Source organism: Pteronotus mesoamericanus, unplaced genomic scaffold (genome assembly GCF_021234165.1).
Source record: "Pteronotus mesoamericanus isolate MK-2021 breed Mesoamerican mustached bat unplaced genomic scaffold, CSHL_Meso_final contig_27, whole genome shotgun sequence".
In the NCBI taxonomy this organism is placed as follows: domain Eukaryota; kingdom Metazoa; phylum Chordata; class Mammalia; order Chiroptera; family Mormoopidae; genus Pteronotus; species Pteronotus mesoamericanus.
In genome coordinates this window covers 19,169,527-19,193,166 of record NW_026555115.1, presented here as the reverse complement: position 1 = coordinate 19,193,166, position 23,640 = coordinate 19,169,527, and the positions used below count along the sequence as shown (strand labels likewise).

The following is a 23,640-nucleotide window of genomic DNA, read 5'->3' as shown; positions in this document are numbered from 1 at the left end:
CTCGGGACATACTTACTCATCATTTATCTGAAATTCCAATTTAACTGGCATCCTATATTTTTACCAGGCAACTCTAGATAAGAACAGTATCAGGATGGTGATGGTATGGCTTGAAAACTTTTTAAATATTTGCAGGGGACCACTCTTTTAAACAAGAGACTGGGACATCAAAACACTTGGATTTCAAACAGCAGGGGATGACATAGGGAAATAAACATACAAGACACTTGTTGACATACCAGTTACAAACACAGGAGAGTAATCAGGACCACCTGGCCTGCCCACAGGCACCTCTGAAGGCCGCACCTCAGCTCCTCCCAGCAGCCTGCCCTACACAGCTGCCCAGCCCCACGTCAAACCAGAGGGCCAGACCACCTATTCATAGACATGTTTGGAGGGTCCACATGGTACTTTTGAAATTAGCTGCTGACATTATAACATCAAGCTGTTATTAATTTAACATTTTAACATTTAAAATCAGAACATTTTACACTGAAGCTGGATTCCCAACTTCTCTAGGAAAATCAGAAGCAGACAGCAGAGCGATACTGGTCCACCATGATCCAGGCCCACTCTCCACTGCTACACAGGGCTCACTGCTCCCTCTGTCTTCCCAAACCCTTCTGGGCCCTGGGCTCCTCCTGACCACACCCAAAGAAGGGAGGCCCAGAGGAGGTGGGAGCCTCAGCTCCCTCCTTCCCAAGATCACCTAGATAGCCAGGTTTCCTGGGTTAGGACCTGCCTCTTCCCTAAGCTATGGACACTTGGAATTTTGCCTTTCTAAGGCACCCACTTCTACCCAGGTAGCCTAGTAGGTAGGCCTCAGTATGTCACTCACAGAGGAACCCCGCGGCATGCTCCCAGTCATGCAAGACATACAAATGAAGAAGGGAATACAGGAGTTATACACTGTCTGAGCCTGGGACCTCCCGAGGCAGAGCCTGAGGTGGGTTCTTGAGCTCGTGGTTTACTGGAGCAAACTTTCAGGATTAGGAAAAAGGGAAGCAGGATATAGGAAAGAGCAAAGCTGGGCAAAGATGTGGCCTCATCCAGAGCCTGGCACGAGCCTGATCCCATGGAGAGCCCTGCAGTGTGACCAGCATCCCAGGGCTCATCCCACTCAGACATTAGTCAGTCACTGGCCACAGACCAAAGTAGGCAGAAGGGAAAATTATCTCCCAGACAATGGGGGTTGGGGGGCAGGCAACTCCTGTGGACCCACAGCAAGCATCCGGACAAGGGTCATTAATAGCCCAAACCTGGGGCAGCTGGGGGAGGAGGGCCCCTTCGGTGGGGGGGCAGACAGGGCACAGGCAGCGGCCACAGCGTCTGCCACACACACACACCCCCATACACCTGACCAGAAGCTGGTAAGACAGTTTGGTTCTAGAAACTACCTATGCCCCAGTGTCAGAGAGGTAAGGAAGTAATCTACTAAAACAGTGTTTGCACACCCATGCTCATTGCAGCATTATTCACACAATAGCCAAGAGGTGACCCAGTGTCCATGGACAGATGAGTAGGTAGACAAAATGTGGTCTATCCATACAAAGGAAAATTATTCAGCCTTCATCAGGAGAGAAATTCTGACACGTGCTACGCCATGAATCAACCAGGAGGACAATATGCTCAGTGAAATAAGCCAGACACAACAGGACAAATGCTGTGACTCCACTTATATGAGGTCCCTAGAGTAGTCAAATTCATAGGGACAGACAGCAGAAGGGTGGATGCCAGCGGCTGGTGGAGGGGGAATGGGGAATAAGTGTGTAATGGGTATGGAGTTTCAGTTTTGCAAGATGAAAAAAGTTCTGGAGATGGGTGGAGACGATGGATCCACAAAATGTGAATGTACTTAATGGCACTGAACTGGACAGTTAGAAATGGTTAAATTGGTCAATTTTGTGTGATATGTACTTTACCATAATAAAAAACAGTAACACATGTACTGTGGAGCCAAAAGCAAGTAATCAGAGCAAAGACAGGAAAGGAGAAAACTACACTGAAGACCCAACAGGAAATACAGGCTGCTCCTGAGACCACCCGTTAGCAGTAAGCTTCCTGGCAGCCAGGGCCAGGAGGGAAATTAAGAGGATAACCCAGTGCTCCTTGTCTGATAAGAGGAAGTCATCTAGTTCACTGGGAGAAATAAACTTGTTTTTGGCACAAAATATTAGGAGGAATTTTAACTGTTGCTAGGTTCATATTTATAACCATCGCTTCCTCAGTGCTGATATGATGCCAGACACTGGACTGAGAGCTTCCAGGATGTTTAATTTATTTAACCATGCTCGACAGATAAGGGAACTCAGGCACAGACAGCGTAAATGATCTTCCGAAGGTCACATCATCAATAAAAGGTGGTGCAGAAATTTGAACCCCGGTCTGTCTGGCCAAGAGAGTATGTATGACCAGAGACCTTCAGTTTGTAGGTATTAATCAGGCACCTGCTACCTGACACCCCCTGCTACAGGTACTGGATTTGGCAGTAAACAAGACCAACAGAGGCCCTACTCTCATGTGCCCAGTGCTCTGGTGGAAGGACAAGACAGGGAACAAATAAGAAAGGTAATGTTGGCATTGGGAAGGAGAAGGACGGGGACACTCCTCTGGCAAGAGAGGTCAGTGTAGGCCTCGCTAGGATGCAACACTTTGGCTTAGACTTGCCTGGCAAAGATGTGCTGCCATGCAAAGATCTGGGGAATGGAATCCCAGGCAGTGGCAACAGCATGTCCGAAGGCCCTAGGGCAAGATACACATGGAACAAAGAAGAGAGCAGGAGTGCAGCAGGATAGAAGAAAGTCAGGGAAAAGTCCCTACAAATGGAATGAGGAAGTAGGAGCAGTTCTCTCACCAGAGCCCCCCACTCTGAACATGATCAAAGGGTAACAGTTTATGGCAGGAAACCCCTGTGATGATCACCGAAGTCAACAACAACAAGAACTGGCTAAAACCAGATCCATCCAAGATGGAGAAAAAATTAATCAGAGAAAGACCCCAAAACTCATATACTGTTATAATGAAAACTGACACCACAAGTAGAAGCAGGGCCAAGAGGGATGAACACCATGATATCTCTGGAAAAGCCCATGTTAGGAACAAGGCCCCCGCGCAACCAGAAGGTGGAGACAGAATTAGGCACCACAAAACTGAGAAACTGGAAACATATAAAATCCCAAGAACTAACACTGTGGTGGCAACTCACTGGCAAGTTCACCTGCGTCCATTTGAACATGCACTTTTGCTTCCTTCACAGGATGCCATTGTCCTGCCTTCTCTCTGTCTCTTCCTGAGTAAAACTTGCTTTCGCTCTCACTTGGACTCTCACTTGGACTTGTTCTTGAATTCTTCTCTGCACAAGTCAAGAGAGGTCCCAGACCCAGATCAGCAGGGCAAGGCCAGCCCCCAGCACAGAACTGGTCCGGTGACAGGAGGAAGTAAGGTAAGCAACAAGAGGGGAAAAAGTCAGTAAGGGATGTGAAAATCAGGAAAGGAGAGGAGCTGGAAAGAGGAAAAAGGTCAGTCATCCATACCAAGTGCCCCAGGGACTCCACAGAACATCTAGTGCATTTAGTGGACATCGTTCCTGTAGGGTGGCAGGGGCTACCACACTAGGTCACAGCACATTGGGAACTCAATAAGGAACCCTTTCAAGAAGTTAGAGGAAGATCCCAGTCATATAAAATACAAAACCAAATTAAACCTAAACATCTTTATTTAGAGAATGCAAATATAAGAGGCAGAGCAGAAAGGTAAGACAAGTAGTCACATGAGAGACCAGCGGAGGAGGGCACCAGGTAGAGGGAAGGAGCTTGTGGCGGGGGCACCGTCCTCCTAATTCACCCAGGTGCCCACTACTCGATGGTCTGTTCAATAGTATGCTCTTATGTACTTTTTGTATGTGTGCTTTTTCACAATAAAAGAGACTCTTTAAAGGAAAAAAGCCAATTATAGTAGTCTAGAAAAAGGAAAACAAAGGCCAGAGAAGGTTTTAACACAAGAAATGAAGAGGGGGGAGGAAGGTAAAAAATAGTCACAAATTCTCAAAAGAAAAGGTGATCTCACCTATAAAAGGGGCAGGGGTGGGGAGGAGTAAGGGAGGAAAGAAGGGGGAAGGGCCTAGCTGAAGAACAAGTATAAATGACCCATGGACTTGGAAAACAGGGTGGGGATTGGCTGCAGGAGTGGGGGCGGGGCAGGGGAGAGCAACAGGGTAAAATGGGGACAACTGTAAAAGAACAAAAAAGAGAAAGAAAGAAAGAAAGAGGAATCGAATGAACAAAATAAACAAAGGAACAAGACAGAACCACAGGCGTAGAAACGTGGAACAGGCTGAAAGTGACCAAAAGGGAGGGGGAGGGGGAAAATGGTGGAAAGAAGGGGAAGGGACTAGTTAAAGAACATGTATGACTGAGCCATGGACATGGACAACGGTGTGGGATAGACTGTAGGAGCAGGGGGTAGGATGGGTGGAGGAGAGTAAAGGGGGAATAATTGGGACAACTGTAATAGAATAACAATTAAAAAAAGTATTTCTGATAAAACGCATTTTTCGAATTGGAGTTATAGGATGATGGAGCTTGAAAATTTAAAAAAAAAAACAAAGGCAGGGTACAGGGCAGGGGGTTTGGGAAGGGGCCCGGGTCTTTTCAGGTAGGAGAGCCTGAGCAGATGAGGCTGTGGGGAGGGACTACAAGGAGGAAGGCACACGTGGGGTTGCCTGAGATCTCCAAGGAGGAGGGAGGAACTAGGTCCATAGCTCAGGGGGACCCTGGGCCTCTGAGCAAACATTGGGTAAAAAGTGCTGGGGAACAGTGGGACCCCAGGTGGAAGACAGAGAGAGTGCCAGGAGCCCCGCGTCCTCACATGCTCATTGGCCCCTGTGGACCTTCAATGAGTGAGCTCATAAAATCACTGGGAAAAATCACTCTTCAAGCAGAATAGCCAGGTTTTTTTTCCCCAGAATGAAAAGCTCCTTAAACCCTGGGTGAGAGCTGACCCTTCATATAGAATCATTAATCTTATTACTAACATTAGCAAGTGAGAAATTACAAAGATGAATGCCCACGACTTATAATCAACCTTTGAGAAAAGAAAATGTTGCTTCTGGCACCAGGAGGGAGCTGATATTTTCCTTCCCCACAAGTCACGACTTTGGAAAGAAGAAACACTCCTAGGGTGGAGTGATGAGAAAACAGCCCTGCCGGCAGCCAAGGCTGAGCTCACTGCTTTCTCCACCTGGCGTCCCCATGCCCTCCACCCAGCACCAGATGGATGGGTGTCACACCCTTGACCTCTTCCTCTCTCCGTGAGACCCCAAGGCATCCTCCATCCAGCTTGCCCGTGGTCCTGCCACTGGGAACTTCTCATCTGATCTCCCACCTCTACTCAGCACCCTAAATGTAACCCTATTATCTCTGGTCCCTTTGAGAACCTGAGAAAATCCATGGATAATGTACCCCCGTCCACCAAAAAAAGGAAAATACAAACAGAATGGTACAGTGGACACGGGGTGCCTTCTAACCACCCAACATATATTTACCCTCCTATGAACAGCGCCTAGATTTCATTCTGGTGTTCACACCACTCAACTGTCACTCCATTCAGTGCTTCTCATTCTTCTCGCAACGATGCCTAAGTCAGGGATGAACACTGAGCCAATATGACTCCGTGAGAACCAATTCAGGTGAGACATTGGGCAAATAGCCTCTCTCTTTCCCACTGTTTTTGACATGAGATGATTTATTGAGAACCCCTAAAGCCATCTTGTTGTCAGATGGAGACAGCCTGAGGCTGGAGCAAACAAACAAACAAAAACCCACAAGAAAAGTCAATAGGTAGAGAAAAGAGAAACAGAGTCATAGTAATAGCTGCTGATCAACTGGATCCAGCCATGGCTGAAGCTAATAGAAAAGCAAAACTCTGCAATGACATAAACCCATTTTGCTTAAGCTAACTTGGACCAGGTTTTCTGTCACTTGCAACCAAGCATCTTAACAGATATATGAGCATATACCAAAAATGGCTGTGTATCATTTTAGGGGTCTCGCAGACACCCTAAAACTTATGAACCCCTGGTTGAAGATCCCTGGCCCAAGGATAAAGTGAAAATTCTAAGAGTGGCATTCAAAGTCCTTCATCTAGGTAGGCCCCACCAATCTTTCCTAATCCATTTCCCTTTGTTGCCCTCCATGTACCCAATTCCACCTAAACTGGAAGACAAGCGCCCAATCCCTCATCTCTGTCCATATCATTATCCCAAATCAGATTGCCCTCCTTTCTGAGTCTCTGCATACCCAAATTCCAACCCCTTCTTTAAGGCCAAGCCCCAAAGTTGGGTAAACATAGGAATGAATGAGGGGATGTGATGGATGTGATGGGTGGATGAGTGGCTGGACAGATGCGATGAGTGGATGCGAGGGGTGGGTGGATGGATGTGATGGATGGGTAGACAGGTGGGTGGGTAGATGGGTGGGTGGTCAATGAGCAGGTAGTAGATAGAGGATGGACAGATGTGAAGGTAGGTCAACAGAGGAGCAAGTGAATTGGTATGTGGATGGCCGGTTGACAGATAAAGAGATCGGTGACTAGACAGATGGATGGTAGTGGATCACAGATAAGTGGGTGAATGGATGGCAGATGGAGGACAGATGGCTGGGAAGATGGATCACTGGATGAACAAGAAACCAGTGTGTGGATAAATGTCTGACAGATGGGCAGGCGGGTGGGTGGAAAGATGGCTGAGGAGATAAAAGATGCATGGAAGGCAAGGTATGCTAACTGGTGGGTGCATCAGCATGGGGACAAATGGCTGAGGAATGTCTGGGAACTGGGCAGGTAATGGGATTAATAGACAAGGAGATGCATAAATGCCTGGTGGGTACATAGGCAGGCCAACAGGTGGGTAAGTAGAGGTGGGAAAGTTGTCTTGATTCTCAGTCAGTGCTTTCTCCCCCTCTCGCCCCACTCCTCCATCCCCTGAAAAAACCCAGCAAGGCTAATGGCTCTCCCATAGGCCAGCCGCTCAGACAATTCTTGCACCATGGTGAACAGCATAAAAAGCACAGGCCCTAGAGTAAGACTGGTCTATCTTGACAGGCCAGCTGAGCCTCCTCCCGCCGTCTGACCACAAACCTAAGACTCATTCTCCCATCTGTTAAATGAGAAGCATCGTGCTCTCCTCACAGGATGCCATGGGATTAAGTTAAAAACAATCACAGAGGCTAGCCCAAGACAGGGTAGAGCAAAGCTCACAAGAATTCCTATCCTATTAAAAAATATTGTCCCAGGGCCTAGAAAAAGAAAGGTACCAGCTCCTCTTGTTTTATGAGACTGAGAAAACCCTGATATCAACAGCAGACAGGGACTACAAGAAGAGATATGTCTAGGCCCATTTCACTTAGGAACCTAGCTGCCAAGTCCTAAAGAAATTATCAGAAAACTGAATCCAGCAGCATATTACAGAAATAATAATACATTGTGCCCAAGTAGGGCTACCTGAAGAATGCAAGGGTAGCTCAATACTAAAACATCAATGCAATCCACTAAAATAAAAATTCCACATGATCTTCTCACTAGTTGCTGGGAAAAACAGTATTCAGTAAAATTCAACATTTTGCCCTGGCTGGTGTCGTTCAGTGGACTGAGCGCCAGCCTGCAAAACAAAGGGTCCCTGGTTCCATTCCCAGTCAAGGCACATACCTGGGTTGCAGGCCAGGTCCCCAGCTGGGGGCATGTAAGAGGCAACCACACATTAATGTTTCTCTCCCTTTCTCCCTCCCTTCCCCTCTCTCTAAAGAAATAAATAAAATCTTTTTTAAAAATTCAACATTCTGTGACTGAAAACTCTGAGAAAAGTAAGCTTCTCATGGCAAAGAGGACCATCCTATGGGAGTGACCTCTCCCTAGCAGACACTAAAAATGGGTTCACCTGGCTCCCCTCCCAGAGAATAAACTGGCCTTTGGGGGTTTAAAGGCCTTCCTGCAGGAACACAAAAGTGAGATTTTAGGCGCTACGCCAAGCCAGTGGGAGATAAACTTTGCGGTTCACCCCTCCTCCAGAGCCTTCCAAATGTTAGCTTGGTCTCTTTCACCCCTTTCCAGCCCCTGAAGTTGAGTTCAAGGGTCCAGTAAGGAGTCCATGTATGCTGAGAACTCCAGCAGAGACTAAACTGCTTCAGGAAGGTGAGCAGAGTCCCCAAGAAGGGCCTGGGCCAGGTTCATACCCTGTCTCTGGGCTCAAGCAGATATTCTCTTGCTTTCTTTTCTCCTCTTTTTGATACAAAAGATTTTTTTTTAAAAGAAGTCAAAAGACCAAGAGTCCTTTCTATAAGAGATGTGAATACTTGTGAGTGTGTGTATGTGTAGAAGTTTGAGTGTATGAATGCATCTGTGTGCATGTGAATCATGACTGTATGTGAGCGGGTATGCAGTGAGTGTGTGCATGCAAGGTGTGTTTAAGTGTGTATGAGTATGTGTGTGAGCTGTGAGTATGGGTGTAACTATATGTGCAACTGTAAGCATGCAAATGTATATGTGAACTACAAGTGTGTATGTGAGTGGCTGTGTGAGTGTGAGATGTGTTTAAGGGTGTGTAAGCATGTACGAGTTTGTATAGATAGTGTGAGTATGTGAAAATGTGAATGAACATGCACGTGCATGGACACACACGTCCTGGGCTTGGCAGGTTCCTGCCCCTTCTCCATCCCCAGCCAGTGAGTCACTCCTCCCAATGCCCCTGACCATTCTCCTCTGTGTGGGCCACCATGATTCCTTGGTCCTTCCATGTCTTGCCTTCCTGCTCTCCAGAAACGTCCCTGTCCCCACCTCATTCACAGATCCATCAGAGTCCATCCAGACTCCTATACCACTTCTACTGTCAGACCTCATTGCAGAGTGCCCTGCTAATATCACTCCATTGGGGGTTCCTGAAGTGCCCTGAACAGGCACACTGTGTCAGCTGCATGCCAGAGTGCCCACCTCCTCCCCTCCAGTGACAAGATGGCCATTAGGGGCTGGGGCTGGCAGGTTCCATCCTAAGGGCTGACAGCTTGCACTGCTGTGCCTGCCTCCTGGTCTCCCTGACTGGACTGCAACTCTAACGCAGGGACCCTGCTCTTCTCCTCAGCCCTGACTCAGAGGCTGGCCCACGTGGATACTCAGGAATGCTTTTGGTAGGTGGGTGGGTTAATTAATTAATTTGTGTGGCCCCAGCACAGAGCTGACACAAAATGTGGAATGAGTTATAAATATGAGTGCCACCAACATTCATCCTGCAAGAGCCTTCATAGCTGGAGAAAACTTGCCTGAGGTCACCTGGAAAGTCAGTGGCTAAGCTGGGAGTTTCCCATGGCCACAATCATGGTGCATATCTGATATGAAAACGCACAAGTTAAAAATTTTAGCTTTGGTCATAGTTGACAGGCTTACGTGACTAACGTATGTATAATGCCGTTACTCCAGGAACTGGAATGGATGACCACAGGACTCCAAGAGGACAAGCGATGCAACCTTCCTGCCCCAGTGGGTCTGCAAGGGAGATGATGGAGACAGTGTCTGAACCATTCTATTCCAGGGAGGGATAAAGATAAATAACTGTTGATCAAAAGATAAAAAACGTTCTAGGGAAAGGAGGACTGCAACTCTTATCCAATTAACCTTTTATCGAGTCCCCTTCTAGCCAATTAACCTTTCTATAAATCCCTTACACACCCTTTCTTCTCCTTATAAAAAAGATGTTAAGATGGTTTTGAAGGTACAAAACCCGCAATCTCCTAAGATCACTGGTCATCTGCGTAAAGTACCGACAAAATTTCAATCCTTGTCTCTACTTTTGGTTCTGGTAGTGACAGGTAGCACATATTCCAACTTTTTCAGTTTCATATCCACCCTTATGCCTCATCTCACATGTCCTCCTTTTAGCTTCATTAGACCTGAGATTCTAGATGAAGGAGGATGTAGTGGAATAGAGACAGCAGAAAGACACTGAAGACACACGGACAGACAGAAGTGGACCAAAAGCCAAGCAGACAGGGACAGAAAGGAAACAGAGATGACGGGCAGGGCTGGAAGAAGCAGAGTGCAGCTCCCTCAGCCACTGAGGCATCTGGAAGGAGGCATCAGCCAGGGAAACTCTATGACTCCCCCAGGCCTTTGCCATGCCAGTGCCCCAATTTATTTGCATGACCCTGAAATTAAGGAATTTCTCAAGGCTGCCAACTAGGCAGCCAGTGTGCAGCAAATGGCAGGGTCTGGCCCAGGCTGTAACATAACCATCAGGGCCTCTCAAGGCCATCAGTAGCTAGTGACAGAGAAGAAATGGATAGCAAACAGGATCAAGCTCTAGACTCCTTGAGGTCAAGATTCAAATTTTAACCCAGCTCTCCCCTTAGGGTGCTGGGTACTTCATAGCATGTGACCCCCAGAGCAGCCATGCTTTTTATCTGAACATGAGCCCCATCACAGTAACCATGCGGCAACACTGGGAGGACTCAAGGAGATGATGTAAAGACCCTAGGATCACAGATGGCAAACAACAGGCAACACATGTTCAATATAAATAAATAACTACTGGCCCCAGCTACTCTAAATCTTTCACACTCCTCAAGTCTGCCCATTCCTTTGTTCCCTCCGTCAGGTACACCCTTCTCCCCTTTAGCAAACTCCTATTCATCCCTCAAGACCCAGCTCAGTATCCCCTCTTAACAGGCAACTTTTCCTCAATGTTCATGGTTCCCTCTTTTGGCCTCTTTGCATGCTGTGCAGAGTTCTTGAAACGTCAGAGTCACAGAAAAGAAAAAAACAGCCCTGGCAGGTGTGGCTTAGTGGACTGAGCGTTGGCCTGTGCTGGTTCGATTCCCCGTCAGGGCACATGTCTGGGTTGCAGGCCAGGTCCCCGGTTTGGGGTGTGCAAGAGGTGACCAACAGATGAAACTCTTGCACGTGGATGTTTCTCTCCCTCACTTTGTCCTCCTTTCCCCTCTCTCTAAAAATAAATAAATAAAGTCTTTGGGGAGGGAGGGAGGGCAGGAGAGAGGAAAACAAGAGGTTTAGAGCAAACTCTCAGAGAATAACTGATTCTGCCCATATCCTCACCACTCACAGTAGAAGCTGCTGGATTGTAGGTCAGGACCCCATAACCCTTACTCCTCTCTCCAACTCCCTATTTTAACATAAGCCACACAGATGGCAAAGAGATGCTGTTACTCATATTAAAACATCCTCACATTCTCTTATGATGGGTCCACTGTGTGACAGAGGGATAGAGAAAGAAGTGTATAGGTCATTTATCTGGAGCATGCCAGAGATGCTGTAGGGATCTCTGCCCACTTCTCCTAGTAAGAGAAACCCAATTTTCCTCTGGGAGACACCCTCTCTCACCCTCAGGCAACATGGACTGATAGATGGCCAAGGAGAGGCCTCCTTCTTCCTTCCCCCATCCACAATGACTGGTCAAGGACAGTCATACAACCCAGTCACAACAGCCATTGCTGAAGCTCCTAAGCTCAAAGAGCATAGCCTGGAGCTGCTGGGCCACCTGACTGTCACATGGCAGAGTCTGCCTGAAACATGGATCATGGAGACACAGCCCTAACAGCATCTTCAGAGCCCTGGGATACAGTCAAGCCTGAAGCTAGTCCCCTGTATATTTTAATTCCATGGCTTGTTTGCTTAAGTTGTACTTTCTGTCACCTGCAACCAAAATAATCCTTACAACCATGACAAGAAAACAAGAACAGCAACTGTGTTGTATCTGTCGCTGACTATGACTAGGCTCCAAGAAGTTTGAGTTTCTGAAGTTACTAAACTCTGTCTCAACTGCCTGCCTCACTGAATGCCCATTCTCAGAGAATGGCTAGAGACACTCTCCTAAAGCCACACCTATATGATGACTTGGTGACCCTGCACCTGGCCACAGCTGATTAGCCCAGGGTGGGTATTAAGCTGGGTCAATCAAAGCTCTCACCCAGGACTTTGACCTGGAAATCAAAGAGAACAGATCATTTCAAGAAGAAACGCTGAACCAGGACACATCCAAGTTGAAGGTGGGCACATTTAAATCATGTTGAGAGAATCAACCAGAGAAAAGCACAGACAAAAAAAGTTGAGTATGAGGAGTCCCTAGCTGCAGCATTCCCTGGACATAAGAGTCACCTGTCCTTTCCTGAGGATGCTGGAGAATCACTGTGATGGATGGAGCCCAGGTCACCAATCGGCAACCATGCTGTATTCTGAGGAAGGGCCTCTCCACCCACCCCACACATGAGAAGCTGCAACCATTCCAAGAGGTGTACCTGAGTCAGGCACATCTGGCCTTGGGGTCATGGTGTGCATTTCAGGGACAGGCGGCTAATGTCACCCCAACTTTTCCATTCCCAGCAGTACATTAAATGAGTTTCTAACTCTCATGAAAGCATAATATTGGGAACTTAGTTCAAAAAACAAGTGGGGAGGGAGAGGGTACGGTAAAAGAACTGGACCAGACTTCCCTCACAGCAGGTCCTGTAGTTAATTAAGGGTCTGTAGTCAACCGGCCATTACTGTGTTACTGGCATTACCCATCAAAAACAATACTAATAACCCCTGCTCACTTGGGCTCAACAATTTACAGTTCATAAGGCACTTTCTTGTCTGACCAGGCTTAGATCCCCACCTGGTCAAGCCCTAGGCCCAGCCTCACCTTGCCAGCCCAAACTGCCCTCTACTTCAGAGATGAAGCCCTGACCCTAAGGCACAGTCGCCAGGCTGTAGGACACCCCAAGCTACAATGCCTTCACCCTCCAAAGCTCTGCACAGCCAGCACGAAGGGTGTAGAGCTGGGGAGCAGAGGGGCGGCCCTAGTCCCTCCATGAGAACAAGCCCCAGCGACTCACTACCTAAGAATCAGGGACTTCGCTTTAGAGAACACATCCTGGCTGGAGGGGCTGCAGCCTCCTCTCACAGCCTTGCCCAGGGAGAAATGTGCCAAAGAGGGCCCAGAAAGCAGGAGGGTTCCGAGAAGACGTGAGGTGTGTGATGACCAGCCACAGGGGCCTTTCCAAGTGGGACGAGAGATAACCTTGTATGGTGAGGGAAGATCTCAGGGCAAGATTCCATGGTAAGTAAAGACCCCTCCATTTTCTCTTTTCACCTGTCACAATCACAGAAAACTCTCAGCACCATGAACACCTCTCTGCCAACTTGCCAACCTTCCTTTTTAACAAAGAGAGGACAGGACTCAATGGCTCACACTGAGGGAGGGAACAAAAGGCAACAAGAATTTTGTCCTGCTTCGTATCTACCTTTATTTTCATTGGTATTGTTGATTCCAAGTGAGTGATCCTGGTTTCTACTATCGTTGTGATAGAAGGTCTCCTTTAAAAATAAATATAAATAAAACAGGGGAGGCATTTTAAAAAATATATGCAGGATAATAAAAAAGCATGGGAGGCAGGACACTAGATGGGGTTATGCTAATCATCATTTTATCAGAAGAAGAAGCCAACACCCACTGGATTCTTCCCCAAGAAAGAGCACAAGGTCCCCATGGGGCCTGCCTCTATCAGCCATGTAATCAGACAACAGCAGACAATGATCCCGGGGTGTCCACGGTCAGACAAGGTGGCATAATGCATCTGCTATGAAGACACACAGGGAACAGATAAGAAACACTGAGATTCTAAGCTAGTACCAACTACCGTGAGGACAGGCAGGACAGGCAAGCTGACAAAGTGAGGAGCAGTGGGAGAGAGAGCGAGCGAGCGCCCGGGGTGAGAGAGGGTACAGTGTGGTGTGCCTGGAAAGGGCTGGCATGCGTAAAGACCACCCGTTTCCTGAGCTGGCCCTGATCCTTGGTCCCCAGGCTGTCTCCACACGGTCTCCACTTGGCCTGCGCAGTGCATTCCCCAATGGGCTACGCTCTTCTCTGTCTCTGTCACTCCAACTACAGGCCACAGACTTACAGGGTATTGGGAAGGTATTCTCAGAGATCCCAAGAGTTCTCTACCAGAATCTTTTTTAATGCTGTGCTTTCATTGTGAGGAGACTCTAAGAAGAATAGAATTTTCTAGATCACCAAAAGCTCACTCAATGACCAAATACATGGCTGAAAATGTAGGGCCAAGATGCGGAACCCAGGCTGAGGAAGAAAGAACTCTGGGATGCTAATCAAGAACAAGTGTGTCCCTCTCATTGCAGCTTTATTTATAATAGCCAAGGTATGGAGGCAGCCCTAAAAAATAGAATGAAATCTTGCCATGTGCAATAACATGGATAGACCTAGTGAGTGAAATAAGTCAGACAGGGAATCACAAGTGCCATATGATGTCACTTCCCTGTGGAGTCTAAAAAACAAAATAAACAAAACAGAAACAAACTTACAGAGAACATTTTGACGGTTGTCAGATGGAGGGACTGAGGGTGAAAAAGGTGAAGAGGTTAAGAAGTACAAATTGGTAGTTAAAGAACAGTCAGGGGGATGTACAGTAATATTATTGTATGGTATTACCATACAATAATATTGACAATAGTTAATAATATTGTAATAATATATATGGTGCCAGGTGGGTATTAGGGTTATCAGGATGACCATTTCATAAGTTATATAAATGTCTAATCACTGTGTTGTATATATCTGAAACTAATACAATGTCATATATCAACTGTAATTAAAAAATTACTTAAAAAAAATAAAAGAACCCACTGTGTCCCAACCACAGAGCCCAGGGATGGCTCCAATGCAGGCAAAGGCATCTCAGAGAACAGAGAGAAGTGAGAAGAGGACGGCCTTGACACTGGAAAGAACCTAGCTAACATGTATTAATTGAGCACCACATATTTGCTGAAGCCCACACTTGGCATTTTCCATACATCCTTCAGCTTTCACAACAACCCTACTACATCACGACCACCAGGTCCCTTTAACAGACTGAGAGGTTGAGGTTGGGAGAGAAAACCCTCATTATCCAGGGTCATGTGACTGAGGCCAGGTAAACAAAACAGTGCCCTCTGCACTTCCCATATACCTGACTTAGCCCTCACCCACCACCATCATTCCACAGTTCACATCCCTCTTCCCACGTTTTAGGCCATTCCCAGGGACCAAACGATAGCAGAACCAGCAAGGCTGTCCCCAATTCATAGAACAGAAAACTGAGGACTTAGGAGGTGAAGAGGCCTAAAGCCAGCAGGGTCTACCTGAAGGCAAAGGTGTCCTATGCCCAAAAGCAGCCATCCCACTCCCCTGGCACATGCCCCTCTTCCTACCCTCTTGGCCAGGCAGAGCTCCCAGCGTCCCCTGGCCCCATCCCTGGGCAGGCAGGCAACACCACTTCCTAACCAGCACTGTGACTCAGGCGAGTCACTCTGGCCTACAATACTCCGCATAAAGCCAGGCTCCCCACCCTAAAGGAAGGAAATAACCTTTCCCCAAACCAGTACTTTCATTGCAGCAAACTCCATATATGAGAAAGCAGAGGTATTTTTGCAATGTTTCCAAATTCCAATAAGTGTGAGGACAATGAAGTAAAATGACGCATGGCTTGACCTGAGAGGGGCCCTGGGAGGGGACCAGCCCAGAGTAGGTGAGTTAGTGGTATGTGCGTGCGTGCCAGTGGGACCTTGTAATCATGGAGCAGCCTGCCTGGGGCAGAATCTGGAGGGGGACAGACCTGGCTCCCTCTCCAGTTCTTCCTCCTCCCACCTCCCCGTCACCCCATATCTCTGAAACAAGCAAGGTTTTCTCCTGTCCCTGTATCTCCCTCACCCCTCTACTTTCACATTACAGTGCCAGTAACATCTCTGTCGGGAAGCCCGCCCTGCTGACCACCTCCAGGTTTGGCCGAATGCTTCCGCCATCCAGGGCCTCCGTGCTCCAAGACAGCCCTGATCAAAGAGCATTTCAGAACTACCTGGCTGAGTTCCTGGGGCCTTCAGGATGGCCATGGGAGGGACGATGGGCTGGTCCATACTACCGGCTACTGCTAGAGCTGCGTGTGAGAGAGAGAGAACCCAAGGCCTTGGTCACATGTCCCTGGCATGGGTGTCCAGGAAGTCACGAACCAGGAGCCCTGACTCCACAATGAGTTGGGTTCCTCCCAGTGAGGCATGGTCAGGGCTGCAAACCCTCTGCAAGGAAGGCTGCAACTCCATAACTACCCACTACGCCATAAGGCCTGGATGTAGGCCCCGCCTTGCTCCCCCTCCCCAGGCCCTGCTGGGGAGGGGGAGCTTTAAAACCTCATTCAGACCTCACTTCTCCAGGAACTGAATCCTCATCACACCCAGAATAAAATCAAAACACCAGACTGGGCCCATCCCCTGACTACCCTCCTTTCTCACAGGGGTCCTGTCCTCCAGCTGCTCCCAGTCATTTGCACTTGCTGTGCCCTCTGCCTGAACATCCCCACCGCACCCAGGACCTGCTCTACTGGCCTCCTCTGACACTCTCCCTAAAAGAGGCCAACCCCCACTCCCAGCCCCAGACTAGCTGGTCTGTTCTTCCTAGTAGGAATGGACAGCACCGGACACGACAAAGAGCATTCATTTGTTTCCTACCTGCTTTGCCCAACCAGAAAAGAAGCTCTGCGGGGGCAGAAGATGATGCCTTGGTCTCCCCACACTCAACACAGTGACCAGCACCCAGTAGGTGTTATATAAATATCCGCTGACTAAAGGAATAAGTGATCTCATTCACAACAACGCTGAGAGATGCCGGTATGGCAACCATTTTACAGATGAGGGAACTGAGGCTCAGAGGGTGAGCAACTGGTACAAAGAGAGCACAGCCTGTGAGTAGCAGAGCTGGGATCTGAACCTTGCAGGATGCCAAAACACGGACTTCCCTGCACCACTGCCCCCTACCCCAGCCCTCCTGGAGTCCGCATCGGCCGCTAGCAGGCTGTGCACAGGCTCAGGACAGAATGGTGAGTGCTGCAGTGCCCACCCCAGGAAGAGCCGGCAGTCGATTCACCAGAGGAAATACAACCACAGGAAAAGGGGGAGAGGGAAAGGGTGGGTTTTTCTTTTGTCCATTTGCCAAACCTTGCAAAAAGTGACTTTGTTACCATCTAATTTTAATCACAGTGGAAACTTTGTATACCAAGCCAGGAAGAAGTCAGTCTGTTCCACCACAAGGTCAGTAAAGCAGGGAATTTAAAAACCATCCTTAAATACTTCCATTTAAAACTCACAAATGAACCCACCAACTTCCCAGCTGCTTTTGAATTTAATGTAATGTTTTCAACAGGCAATATAGTCACATGGTACAAAAACCAGATAATATTAAAGACACACAGTAGGAAGTGTCACCTCACCCTTGCACCTTTGTTACCCAACTGCCCCACCTCCTCAGGTAACCACAGGCAACCACCACAACTTGCTCCTGGTGTCTCCTCCCACTTTGTTTCTGGACAGCCAACCAAACATTTGTATCTCTTACTTTACACAAGAGGTAGCATGCATTGTGTTTTTCTCTTAACAGATGCTAAAAATCTTTCCATAGAAAGCATCCCATTTTTTACAGCTGTGTAATATTTCTTTGTAATGCCAGCATCTATTTAACCAGGGTGTGTCACTCTGGATCTCAAATGTCTGTTGACAAGGCTCTCTCCCCAGCCTGCCTGTAGCTTCTTAAGGGTAAAAACTGACTCCAGTACAGAGCTGGCTCTAGTGAGTGATTATCAGGCAGCTCAGCACCCCATGCCCTATCCGCTCAGTCAAGGAGCAAAGCCTCTTTTTGACCTTGAAGCAGGGAGGGTGTCTTAAAACAGATCAATTCTCATCACTCCCTGGCTCAGAACCCTCCAGCAGCTTTTAATCTCCCTGTCCTGACCCTCTCTGCTGTTCCTCACCCATTCCATCCTCCTCCCTTTGTGTCCCTCACACAAACCAAGCAGGGTTCCACCTCAGGGGCCCACCACTCTGGTCTCAGCTCAGAAAACCTCTCCTCAAAGGGACCTTCCCTGCCCACCTGGATTTGGTAGCTCTGTTGCCTTATAGCTCCTTTACAACATCTGTACCTCTGGGAAATCAACTGAATTAATTTCTCTGTTGACAAAGCTACCCCACTTCACCCCTCCAACTAAAATATAAAGGGCATGGAAGCAAAAACAGTGCCTGCACTCCCTACCATAAGCTCCCTACCCAGACCACTCCTGCCTGGCCACCCTCAGCACAGGCCAGCCAGGCTCCTGCAGCAGCTCCTGCCTGATAGAATTAGAAATGATGGCCCTCAGGAACACAGGCTGGCAGAGCATAGTACTGGATCCTGTCATGGGCTGGAACAGCATCCCCAGGCAAGGCCTTCAGCTGGGGGATAGGTGGGGTCAGAGAGAGTTCAGGAAGCCAGAGAAGAGGCCTATGCACAGCTGCCACCTGGACAGCAGACCCCAGGATTCTATGCCCACAACCCCACTTCAGGACCACGAGCACTGGAAAACTACTGGATAGCATCTACTGGGTTGGGCAAAAAGTTTGTTTAGTTTTTTCCATATGATGGCTCTGTTACGGTAGCAGCTAGGAATGAGCGGCCAGAGGGAAAATAAAGGCAGGGCCCTCACCATTACAATTTAACAAAGAACTTGATACAGGAGGCTAATAGCAAAGGAAGAGATGTCTCACCCATTGATCCAATAGTCTTGACCCTGGTTCGATTAAGACCGCCAGGCATTCCAAATAACACAAGTAAACTATGATAGTGCAGGAAGCGGGGCAGGGGGTGGGGGGCCATGAAAGTCTGTGTGTATCATCTCCACTATGCAGGGAAAAGGAAACCTTTGAGACTGTGTATTCATCCCAAGGCCTGGAAGGGGGAAGGAGGAAGGGTTGACAGCGCCCACAAAAAAAGCCCATAAAACAACTTCAGTTAACCGCCTGCCTCCCATCATATATACAAAATGAACAAAGAGTCTGGAGCAAGACAAGGATTCAGACTAACAGACCTCTACACATGCCTATGTTTGGATAGTCACGTCACCCTGAGGGAAGCTGGCACCACCTTTACCTGTGAATCAATATGTAACTCCCTCACCCCCATCCCACCAACTATGTAAGTCCTCAGAACAAAGGACTCAAGCTCTTGGCCTCTTGGCTCCCTTGCCACATGGCGGGGCCCCTGGCCACCCAGCCTCTGGCCACTCTGTTTGGCCACCTGGCCTCTGGCTACCCTTGCTTTTGCTCTCCCATTAGAAATTAGCACTAATAAACTTTGCCTGCAGGCTAATAGGCTTGGTGATCTGTAATTCTTTACTGTGTTGGCAAGATGAATCGGGTTTCTCCTTTTAATAGTTTTAGTCGTGCTTAGTTGTTTAGTTGTCTTTAACTTCATTTGAAACAATTATGTTAGATTGTTATGTATTGTGAAACCTGTCATATAAGTGTGCATTTTTCTAAAAAAAATATTAAAATTAGTGAATTTTTGTGCAGCCATTTTAATATCGAAGATAGAAGATATACAACATTCTTGGCATATTATGCTTTATTATTTCAAGAAACATAAAAATGCAACAAAAGATGTGTGCAGTGAATGGAGAAGGTGCTGTGACTGATCAAATGTGTCAAAAGTGGTTTGCAAAGTTTCTTGGTACTATTAACATTTTGGACCAAAAGTTCTTTGCTCTGGGCATGTCTTTTGCAGGGGTGTTTAGTGGCGCCCGTGGCTTCTACCCGCTAGAAGCCAATAGCAGGAGATAGCCAATATACTCAAAATATCCAAATCAATACAGCTATTGGTAAAAATGAAAACTGTCTTTTATTTTATGAAAAAAACTAAACGGACTTTTTGGCCAACCCAATACTTTACAGAAGACTGGGGCCTACAAAAGGGTGGGACAGGCCCTCTGCACCACTTTATGCTGCCAGGCCCAGCACCTTCCTCCCCAGCAGAAACAAAAACCTCCAGGAGGAAGAGGCCAGGTGCTGCCCACCACCCCCAAGTCCCATGTGCCACTGAGAGCTGGTCTTCAGTCAGTCAGTCAACAAATTTTCAGGAGGCCACACATCATGGGAGCCCTAGGCTTAAGTGAATTCAGCCAATGCAAGTGGCAAACAAGAGAAAGCAGAGGGTCATGGGAATTAGGACTTAAATTAACTCAGTGGCTGCCCCACCCAATGCCACCCATTGGGGCTGGAGCCAGCCCTCCCTCCTCTGACTTGAGAGTCCCTCCTTGTAAGACATATCATCCCCCAAGGCCTCAAAGGAGTTTAAAAGGAAAATGCTCACACTCACAGCTCCCAAATGCCAGGCAAACACCGAATCTGATGTCCAACAGGACATACCACAATGCCCTTGAGGCCATGCAGATTCAAGGGACTTGCAGGTCTTCACCCTGGTGGTCACTGGGATCACAGTGAACATGGCCATCAAGACCAGAGCAGAAAACTGCACTGGGCTTTCAGACAATTCAGAGGAAACTTAGCGGCTGTTTAGGCCATGTGAGATCTTCATCGTAGGCCCTGAATTTAGTTCCTCCTTGACCTCTGCAGAGAACACAGCTTCACTTCCCTTAGTTGTTCCACAAGCTTACTAAGCACCTACTGTGTGTCAGACATGGGTCAGGCTCAGAAAATCTGCCCAGGGTCAACAAGACCAAGTCCTTCCTCTCATGCATTCATTGAGAAGGGGACAAAGAGCTTGGCTTTAGGGTCAAAAAAAACCTGGGCTGAAATCCCAGCTTGCCCTCTTGCTTGCTGGAAGGCACTTTCTGAGCCTCAGTTCCCCCAGCTGGCACATAGGGGTAAGAACGTGACCTGCAGAGTCATTGACAAGATCTGGGAAGAAAAAACAACATATGAGGCCTGGCTCTGAAATCACTGCCTTTCTCCAATGGGTCCTCCAGGCCACTGTTTCCCATAGTCTAGCAGAAAGTGCCTGCCAGCATCACAAGATGCCCTGTGGTTCAGGCCCCTGGCATGCCCCTCAGTGCTCTGATGGCTCTTGAAAGATTGGAGGTTCACTCAACGCTTCTCCAACCATGAGTGAGAAGACTAGCCTACACTCACTTTGGCGTGGGCAATGCAGCAAAAATAACTCCATTTATATATCAGGCTGAGCTAATATGGAGGCCTAGGCAGGTCAGGCAGGAGCCATGAATGTGCAAGCAGGCTGGGTGGGAACTGTGGCCAAATGGTGCCCCAGCCTCACTCCCAGTGCCAATAGGCAAGCAACACCAGCCAATGAGCATCATGTAGAGATGTGGACCTTGAATTGCCAGACCCTGTGATTTTTCAGAAGACAGAAATCCCAAATTTTACGTGAACCTGACAATTTGTAAATGCTGCCAGCTACTTAATTTTTAAAAAATAATAACAACATGGTAAGAGCCCAGCAAAACATGCAGGGAGAACCACAACCAGGGCTGGCCAATTTTCATGCCACAGGAATATGATTCTTCGACTTCATCCATCCCTTGCCCACTGCCCCACCACACAACTCTGAACACAGAAGGGAGAGTGGGAAGTTGAGGAAGCACTGAAAGCAACAGCTTCAGGTCCCTCCCTTCTTCCTGGTAGGGAACTTCACCCCATCTGCATGTAGGGAAGGTGAGGCCCAGAGCCTCAGTCATTTAGCCACAACATGTGCCAGTGCCTGGCCCACACATTAAAGCTCCCTTCATCCAGGGGCTCAAGATGATGACCAATACCCAAATCTTTTTTCTTTTTCTGGCCTATCACGTGACACCTCCTGGCCCAGACCAACTCTGGACCAAAGTGGGGGCAAGACCTTTTGACAGCAAAGAAGGGGGGCACTCCTTCTTGGGAGAATGGGGAAGGAAAGGGGATGCAGGGGGTGATGAGAAGTGGGAAACTGACAGAGTCAGGGACACCCTGCAGGCTGAGGCCCCTCCCTGTGCTCCCCAAAGGCACCCAGGCCCCACTGTGAGGGAGTGTCAAACAAGAGCCTCCCCACCCCAACTTCCAACCACTCAGGATGGCCTGAGAACTGTGCCCATGGAGGTATGGCATGGGGGTGCCTAGGCTATGAAGTTGTGGGTGTATGTGACTCTGTAACATTCACGGTGTGTGTGGAACTGTTTGTGATCCATGCGAGACACATGTGCAACATGAGATGCGTGAGTCACGTGTGGCAGACATGAGTGCATGTTAGAGACATGCACAGGTTTAACAAAAACAACTGATACAGAGGCACGTATGCCTGAGAGACGCCAGTGTGCAAGGTATGTGTGCATGAAGCACATAAGGGCAGAGTTGTGAGAGGGGAATGTGAGGAGCCCAAACATGTGTGAACGCTGAACGTTGGACTAAGACACCAGAGGAACAGAGCGACAGAGATGGGGGTCGGTGCACCCGCGAAGAGTGTGCAAGAACTGCTGGCTACTGGTGTGTGTGTGGCAGTGAGTGAGACTGGGGGAAGGGGGAGGGGTAACTGAGGATGTGTGAATGCAGCGGTGGTGCCCGACCTAGGGCTCCAGTCTTCCCCTGAGTAGGGGAGGCTGATGGGAACCGGGCCTCTCGACCAGAGAGGCGTTTGGAAAGCGGTGGGACAAGGCTGGTGGGGGGGGTGACCAACGGGACTTGGCGGGCGGGGGCCCCTGCCCGCGGGGCTCTAGCCTGCTATAAGGTGCCAGCCTCAGCTCCCGCATCTATCCAATGGGCCCGGCGCGCTGAGGGGCCGTCCCCGCGGCTGGGACCCGGACCCGGGGTGAGCGGCCGCGGGGCCGCCGAGCCGTCGGGGCATTGGAGCGTCCAGCGAAGGCTGGCGGGGTCGCGGCGCAGGGGGAAGAGGGAGGCTCGGGCGGGATCCGTGCGCACTCACCGCGGGGAGATACGCACGTCCGTCCGTCGGTGCGTCCGTCCGCCGGGCCGTCGGCGCCTCCAAAGCTCGTGCGCCCCGGGTTGCGCGCGGCGTGAGGCGGGGCGGAGGCACAGAGGGGCGGGCCGGAGCCGGCTCTCGGCCCCCTCCTCTGCCTCCGCCTCCGGGGCGGGGTCTCGGCCCAGCGAGGGTAGTGGGTGGGCAACCTGGTGCCGCTTCTTTCTGGAGGAGAAGTGCAAACCGAGGCGTAGAGATGGCTGCGCGGCCGCGTGCTCGCCAAGCACCTCGACCCCTTCCCTGCAACCCCTCCCCACTGCCCAGTCTAAACTATGAGTTCCAGATCTAGCACTGTTGCCCTCAGCTAGGGAGCTTTGTTCTGGCTGCCTCAGCTAGTGTGACCCTCAGTGTCCTCACATGGAAGATGGGCTCAGAAACCCTGGGCACCTTGGGAGGACCTGAGGGGCCTGGGTACAACTCTTCAAAGAGGCAGACTAGTGTGAAAGGGTCGAGGGCAAGCCCAGCTTAGCCCCAGCCTTCAGTTCCCTGGAGAGTTCCCTCACTCCAGGAGGCCTGGGGGCACTTGACACTGATGCTACAGGTCTTTGCGCACATGGTTCAAAGCACCCAGCTTTGAGACTGTCTAGGTTTGTCATTTTCCTCAGCCCACGCAGTTTCTCGCCACCACTGTGTGAATTCACCTTCCTCACTCTTGAAAGGGTTAACCCCTGGTTGTTGATGGGGAGACATAGGGAACCCCATGTCATGCCCTCAGCACAGGGCCCATTTAACAGATGGTGAACACGCTGCAAGTTGTAAGCTCAGAACGTTAATTACTGTGACCCTGACCCCCACAACCCAGGCAGGGTGGGCATCCCATGGTCTGGTATCCACTC

At 49.0% G+C, this 23,640-nt stretch overlaps 1 protein-coding gene across 1 annotated transcript in view; it reads right to left on the bottom strand.

Annotated features, from left to right (window-relative positions):
* FBLN2 (fibulin 2) overlaps positions 1-22,832 on the bottom strand; it is a 96,077-nt gene extending 73,245 nt beyond the window's left edge. Inside the window, exon 1 of the mRNA XM_054575088.1 lies at positions 22,751-22,832. The gene's annotated coding sequence lies outside the window, so the exon portion shown is untranslated. The remainder of the gene's footprint in view (positions 1-22,750) is intronic.
* Positions 22,833-23,640: the final 808 nt, after the last annotated feature.